General features: G+C 35.6%; 1 pseudogene; it reads right to left on the reverse strand.

Moving 5' to 3' along the window:
• Window positions 1-1188: 1188 nt before the first annotated feature.
• Window positions 1189-4511, reverse strand: LOC133739888 (uncharacterized; annotated as a pseudogene).
• Between the last annotated feature and the right edge of the window lie 3225 nt (window positions 4512-7736).

The following is a 7736-nucleotide window of genomic DNA, read 5'->3' on the forward strand; positions in this document are numbered from 1 at the left end:
ATCAATTCCTCACTGTTGTTCGAAATTGAACCTCTCAGCATTGAAATTTAGGTCACAGAGAACGAAGAGAGAATTGATTTGGACCAAGCCGATCCCGTCACGGCGAAGCAGACGGCCATCATCCACGGAGGACGTCAGTGACATCATCCACGATCTTTGCGTCGCCGGAAGACTACTTCCGATCCCGGGTCTGCAGTCGGAAAGATGGGAGAAGATGACATGGGTGCCCAACCAGTTTTTTTTTTTTTAACGGGACAGTGAAAGAAAAAAAAGTTTTGAATGTCTATTAGGGGGCAATAGACGTCTATTAGAGGGCAATAGACGTTTTGAATTGATGTAATCTTTTTTTTTTTTTTTTTTCTATAATCAAAGTTTTATTTGTCTAAATTTAGGGAGATTAATTCTCATTCTGGCGATTGAAAGTCCTATTGGAGGGCAATAGACGTCTATTGGGGGGTAATAGACGTTTATTGGGGGGCAATATAGGTCTATTGTCCCTCTATTGGGGGGCAATACATGGCTGATAGTCATCTATTGAGGGGCAATAGACGTCTATTGGGGGGCAATAGAAGTCTATTGGGGAGCAATAGAAGTCTATTGCCCCTTTATTAGGGGGCAATAGATGTCTATTAGGAGCAAAAAAAACTTTCCGATGAGATTTTCAGCAAATTCCGGTGGGCGGTAGCTGGTGACCGGACTCCGGCGGCCAATGACGGGACTCCGGCGAAGTCTCCCGATCCATTTTCTCTCTCTCTCTCTAAGTGACAAAGGGGTGAGGGTAAAATGGTATTAAAAATAAATAAAAAATAAAAAAAAATCTTAATGGGGTAGAGAAGACATCCTTAGAGTGTTTTTGGTAAGAGGGAATTAAAAAAACTTAATGGGATAAGTGGGGAAAAAATCTCTAAAAATTGTGTAAACTGACAAAAACCCTTTAAAAAATTGCAATACATATCCCATGAAAAAAGGAGAAGGTTCCACAAAATTATGAAAGAAATTCCTGTAATTTTTTTAATTTAAAAAAGATAAAAAATAAAAACAAATTGACATGTGCGGAGCACATGTTAAGGGGCTAGTAATCATAACCCAATACCCACCCTTCCTTACCACTACGGCTATAACCCTAGAAAACATCGTTTCATTTTAGGGAGCAATGAACTATTATTTTCTTAAGAAGAAATATTTATGGACAAAACCCAGACTGAACTAGCAATTTCAGTCTGCAATTAATTCAAGCAAATGAAGATGGATTCAACAACTTTTGACAAATAATGCTGCAAAGGAAACATAATACAGTAAATGTGGGAGGTCTCCTGTGACACATCCAGTATCATTTCTACTTACAATCACACACATTCGACTCATTTGGAAACATCAAAGCAGCTGTCAACATATAGCTGCTCATCGTAAATTTAAAGGCTCTTAGACATGTGACTTTTGAGTTCAGAAAATGGTCAATACTATACCCACATCAACTAGTCTCCATTGGTGCTTCCCCAAATTCAGGTTTTTCTTTATTGCCATCATTTTGTTCAATTTGTTCCACGTTCATGGTCTCTGCATCAATCTCATTAGTATCGGCTTCAGGTTTAGGGGATGGTACAGTTGGAGGAGTCAAGACCTCTGCAACCAGCTCTACTAGCTCATCAGCATTATCCTCCACGATCTGTGAAACATCGTAGAAGATAAACAAATTGTGCAAATAAGTTCACATGTTCTTAACTTACACATAATTAACATTATATCAAGGGCATTCAAAATATATAAGGTTCGCTGCACCAGGTCCTTGGCAACAGATTGCCTTGGATCTACAAGAAGAAGGAAAACACACTATGCCATTCAATGGTCCTTTTTGGGAAGACAGCTATTCCTTATAGACATTGGACACTGACAGCCATAGACTTCACCAATTATCATGTTAGTAAGGAGAAGAGCACACTGGTCACAGGACACAGTTGATCATGTTCTGATATCAATGGGTTATACCAACAGTTATGCAAGTAATTTTAAATAAGTGAATCCAGGGTGGGTCAAGAAATAGAAGATTCAAAATTCCACTCATCAGTTTTCTTTAAGCAAAAGTTGCTATAAAGTTCTAAACCATTTTCTCAATCCCAGTCTAATACAGTGCCTATTCCACCCACAATGCAGGGTACAAAGACAAACTCAATTACAGCAAAAAAGTCATGACATAAACCCAATAGAAGAGCCTCACCAGAAGAGATGATACAAGATTATGAATTTAAGGAAAAAACGAAAACATACAGAAAAGCTCACATAATGATGAACAGCGAAGTAGAAGCAAATAGTAGTAACACACCGCATATATTTCAACCACTGAAGCTGGCCTAGTGTTAATAATATTGAGGATCTTATCATTCCCAAGGTCATATTGTCTACACTTCTCCCTTGAACTCTTCAACACTCTCTCTTGTGTGAGTACCAGCAGGAGTATCAGCCAAATAATCGAAAACCTAAACAACGCAAATCAACCATACATCACTTCTCACTACAACTTGGAATTAAGAATACAATATAGGTGATAAAAAATAAATTCCATCACAACCTTATACTCTGATTGTGTAACTCTTGCCACCCGTGATAGATCATTCTTTGAGGCCCCTTTAGATTTTAGGAATTCGAGCACTTCAAAATTGTCAAGTGCTCCGACATCAGCCTTTAGTCTGCAAGAAGTTGTAAAATTTGAAACTCATAAAATCCTCCCGCCAGTAAGTGGTTAAAAGAAACTTTAAATAATAGCTAAAAGCAGTCATTCATAGAACCTGATTGCACGTAAACAAAAACCAATACTAATGAAAACCAAACATAGAAATTTAAGACATACATCTTCATTTCACCAAGATCAGAGCCTGAGACCAATATCCAACTATAGCAAAACAGGGTGTTCCGAATATCCGCAATGAGTCAGAACTCAGACAGTTTTTGTTTTAATCTGTTTCAGCAATAAAATTAAAAGTAAAAGTAATGTAACCAAAATCTAAATCTGCTAAAGGAAAAGCTAAACACAATGCCTATCTTAACAAAAATAAATAAAATTATAGAGACCAAAACAAGCCTAAGATTTTCATTTTTATAGAAACTGATAGGTGTCCAATGTGATAATATCATCAAATTAGGTACCTATATACCCTAAGAGCTCGTTGATCACATCACAGTATTGAGAACTGGAAATTTGAATATGCTATATTGTCCTCAGTACAGTGAATGAAGAGAAGATAGATTAAGCAATGGGTAAACTGTACTGTGATTGATGCTACTCATCGTGCTTTTAACAAGTTCAAAATCCCAGTACCACTCTCCTACTGCCTAGAGGATTCTAAAATAATATATAATTTTCGTGCTCCCATCGCACAAATCGGGAAATCAATTGTAGAAATCGTTGCACCACTACACCACTGAAAACCGATCACCACTCAAATAGCAACAGAAAGCAAGTAAACACCAAGCAAGAGACTTTAACAAATATAGTAAACAAAATCATAAAGCAAGAGACTTTAAAAAGTAAATCACTATTTCCACATCTATAAAGCTGTTATTAAAAAGACCAATGACAATAGATAATATGGATGAAACTTGAAATCAGAAAATTGATGACAAACTAAATATGGATAGAAAAAAAGTATTCTGAAAACAATTAAAAAATTAAAAATAGTGAGCCTCAGCCGTAGCAACAAAGTGCTGACTATAGGAGCAGCAAAAGCTACCTTTCCCAATTTTAAACCCAAGGAACAACAGGCTTAAAACTAAAACCAACAGAACCAAAATAATTCTTTTACACAAATAGGGAGTCTGCAATGAAACTCTAAGAGAAGTACCTTTCTTTTAACATTCGGTGCTGATTTAAAATTGTCATTTGCAAAACAGATGGGATTTAGCAGAAAACCTAAACTCTCAAGAATAAGTGCCAGAAGAAAACAAAACAGGGTTCAGTGAGCACTTGCTTAATCTTGCTACTCAGAAGCTAACATATGTGAAACTTACAGAAAAAATAACAAAACTGAACCAATCCCAATCCAAATTCATATATGAAATACTTAACTATTTGACAGTAATTCTGACAACCTAAAGACCGTGCCATTAAACAAAGTATAATCAACAAGAAGATAATAACAAGTACCCTACTTCAGAGAAAAGACAGAAAGCACTCAAACAACACAAAACAACAGATAATAATTGAATCAGTACAAGATCAAGGATGATTTCAAAAGCTAACAATAAACCCAAGAGCTCCTTTAACAATCATTATACCGAAACCAAAACCCAAAAAAGTTCAATTGATACAGAGCATAAACAACATAGTACCAATACAATATAATTGATAAGCATTGTGCAAAGAGCACCCAAACTAAAAATCAACAAATTCAGTAAGTTCACATGACATCAAACAACCAACATAACCCTTTATCAATACCAAACTCTCACATTCCATGTTAACAGCAGCAAGGCAGTGGATATAAAGAAAATAAAACAATTAACAAAGTAGAGGAGTTACTCACAGTAAAGCAAGACAGCCATACATACAAAACAACCCAGACAAAAACCCTTCACTTCTGAAAGCTTCCTCCCTTGGCCTTCCCACAATTCAGTTTCAAGAGCAGGAAATCAAACTCTCATTCTCATTCCTTCATCTTTCTTCTTCTTCTAAAATTCAATCGAAACTCTCAGGCAATTCTATAGCTTCACTCTCCTCCAATTTAGAAATACCCAAAATTCGCAGCCTTTGAGAAAAGCCCCAAACTCTCTAATTCTCTCTTCTCATTCACTCTCTGTCTCCCTCTTTCTACTTCTCTTTCCTCTTTCTTTTTTCAAATAGTCGTGCTCCCCTCCCCTCTGTTTTCTTTCTTCTTCCCTTGCAACTTACCTCTGATCTCCCCCTTCTCCCTCTTCTTCCTTTTCTTTTGCCGTCTCCTCCTCTCTTCTTTCTTTCCCTTTTTTCTTTTCTCTTCTCGTCAGCCCCCAAAAGCTGAACCCTTATCCTCCTCATTTAAAACCCAATACCCAGAAACAAACCAATAAAAGAAATTACTGAAGAACTATTAACATAAAATGAAAAACTGAAAGACATAAACAAGTAAAACAAAAGCACCCAACTAAATGAGTAACAGAAATAAATCTTCAATTGCTTGAAAAATGTAAACCCAATTGAAAAGATAAATTGGATTCGGGATATCACACTGATAATGGCTAATTGGCTAGTGCGGTAACCCATTTGGGGATGACCTAAATACACTAAATTCAGTCAACAAGCTTGCTTCCATTTGTTCTGTAAGTTCGACTTTCTGACTTTCTGTTTCTGTTTAACTAAATCTCCATCTACAGAAGGAAACAGAGACTAATCCACTAAACAATTCAAGATTAACTCCACTATAATGCTCTGATAAGCTAAGAGCCCGAGAGAGTTTAAGTAAACCTTGAGCAAAAAACAGGGTAAAGGACAAAAGTTGGTAGGCACTAGAACAGGTTGGTAAATTCATAAGCTAATACTATGAGGAACGGGAATAATTATATTGCAGAAAAAGAAAAATAGAAATTGCAGAACCAAGACAATTCTTTTCAAATACCCACCTCCAGACTCCTCTACATCAAGCAATTAATGTTCTCTAGAAGTCTCAGTGATACACAAACAAAAAATCTCACTTTGTAATCAATGCTACATAGAAATAGAATAAATTGATAGATCTCCTCCTAAGCCCAATTTCAGTGGGTACAGTAAGCTTACTTAGGAAAAAAGAAAAACCATAGACAATCAACAATACTATACCGTTGCAGCAGGAATTGCTCACCTCTTTTTCCCCTTACAACTAAAAACTAATCTATCACCTGAAAGACCAAAGACAAATCATATAGAGTTGTAACAATGACAGATGTTAAGTTGATGAGACTACATCAAAAGCCAATTCTTAAACATACTGCTACTTCAATCCATGCGGACGAAGTAGAGGGAGACGAGTCTTACAGTTCAGTCTTGCTCGCAGCGCAAACTAGAGATCAGTAGACACCGAGGACAGGATTGCCGGGACGTAAATTTGTTTTGTTTATAATTGTTTTTGGAAATTAGTGATGCGGCGGCACGTCGTCCTCGTTCTGTGGTGGCGACAGTGGGTGCTCTTGACAGATTTGCACTGAGCTGGCCTGGGCTGTGCCTACCCCTTTCTTTTTTGGGTTTCAGACTGGTCTATGTTTTTTGTTTTGGTAGATGGCAAACCGTTTGGTTTGATTGCGTTTGTCTAGTGTATTCAATCTCAAGTTTTTTTATAAGTCTTCTTAGAGTGTTATCTATGTTTCGTACCACAATTACGTGCTTGGTAGGCCAGGTAACAACCTATATGTTTCTTTTGAAGGTGAAGTGCTTTTGCTTAGCTTAGACTTGGAGCCTTATTGTTTAAGGAGTAACTATATCGGTACATAGGTTTGCTTGCCTATGTTTCATATATACATGTACTATTCTGACCTACTGATTGGTTCCATTAACACTACGAACCGTTTTACCCTTAAAAAATATTATTTCCCAACAAAAAGATAAATAAATTATGATCCAGACCCTTTCTTATATGTCTCTATTAACTATTTGGTGTATTCATCTCATCTAAATCTTGGAAGTCACTTATTGGGAACGTGAACTGAACATAGGATGAATAACTTTTTTTTTTGAATAAAGGATGAATAACTTATGAAGACGCAAAATTTGTAGTTCAGCCCTATTTTAATTTTTATTTATATGTTTATAACATTTCATTATTCACAATTTTATTGTAATTGATCTTTTTTCTTGCAAAATATTGTTCTCTAAACTTGTCTAGGATGGTATTGGCCAGTCAAGTCTCAAATAGTACATATCCAAAATAAGTTTTGGAATATCTTGATTCACATAGCACTAATATATAGTAGCCATGTTTTGGCAAAATATTCACATCAGCGATCTAAATGCATTAAGCACTTTAAGGTTTTAACTTTTAAGTAAAAAATATGGTTTCAATGTTTCATGATGTTGTCATGGACTATAGATGCTTTTCCAATCCCTTTTTCTTTTGAAAAAAAAATAATAAAATCATGTATGATTAATATCGTATAAAAGGGCATCCAAAATGAATTTTGAAGCATGAGTAAACCAATTACATTGTAAATTGTTCTCAAAACTATGATTAGCTACTGATGTGCAACTCTGTTTGTTACTCAAGGAGCAAATTGAACAACATAGTTAGGAGCAGCTTGAAGTAGAAACTTGATATATCATTTTCTTTAGGCCAAAGGGATTGACAATATATATATATATATCTCTTAGTTTGTAGGCACAGAAATCTTCATTGCGAAGGAGCGTGCATTGCTGCTATTTGCAAATAAATGTGATATCATATAGTGGTGTCGCAAATACCTTTTTAGTAAGTTAAGGATGCCATTTTAGACATAAAACCAAGAAATGAAGCATCAAGTAGGAAGAACCATTTAAGCATTCGATGATTTTATGTAAAGATATGTCTATATGATGTTGTATCAAAAGAGCTTTACCTACATACAGATATAAGATTTGAACATTGGTTGTAGAGATTTTATACAAGGGAGTGAAATTCATACTCTTCATTTTACAATCCACACTCCATGTTTCATTTTTTAGTATCTCAACATCACATTTTTATAATCCATTACAAAAACACAAAACTTAAGGTAATAAAAAAGGAAACATGGAATGTGGATTGTAAAATAGGGAGTGTGAATTT

The sequence above is a fragment of the Rosa rugosa genome, chromosome 3 (assembly GCF_958449725.1).
Source record: "Rosa rugosa chromosome 3, drRosRugo1.1, whole genome shotgun sequence".
In the NCBI taxonomy this organism is placed as follows: Eukaryota; Viridiplantae; Streptophyta; class Magnoliopsida; order Rosales; family Rosaceae; genus Rosa; species Rosa rugosa.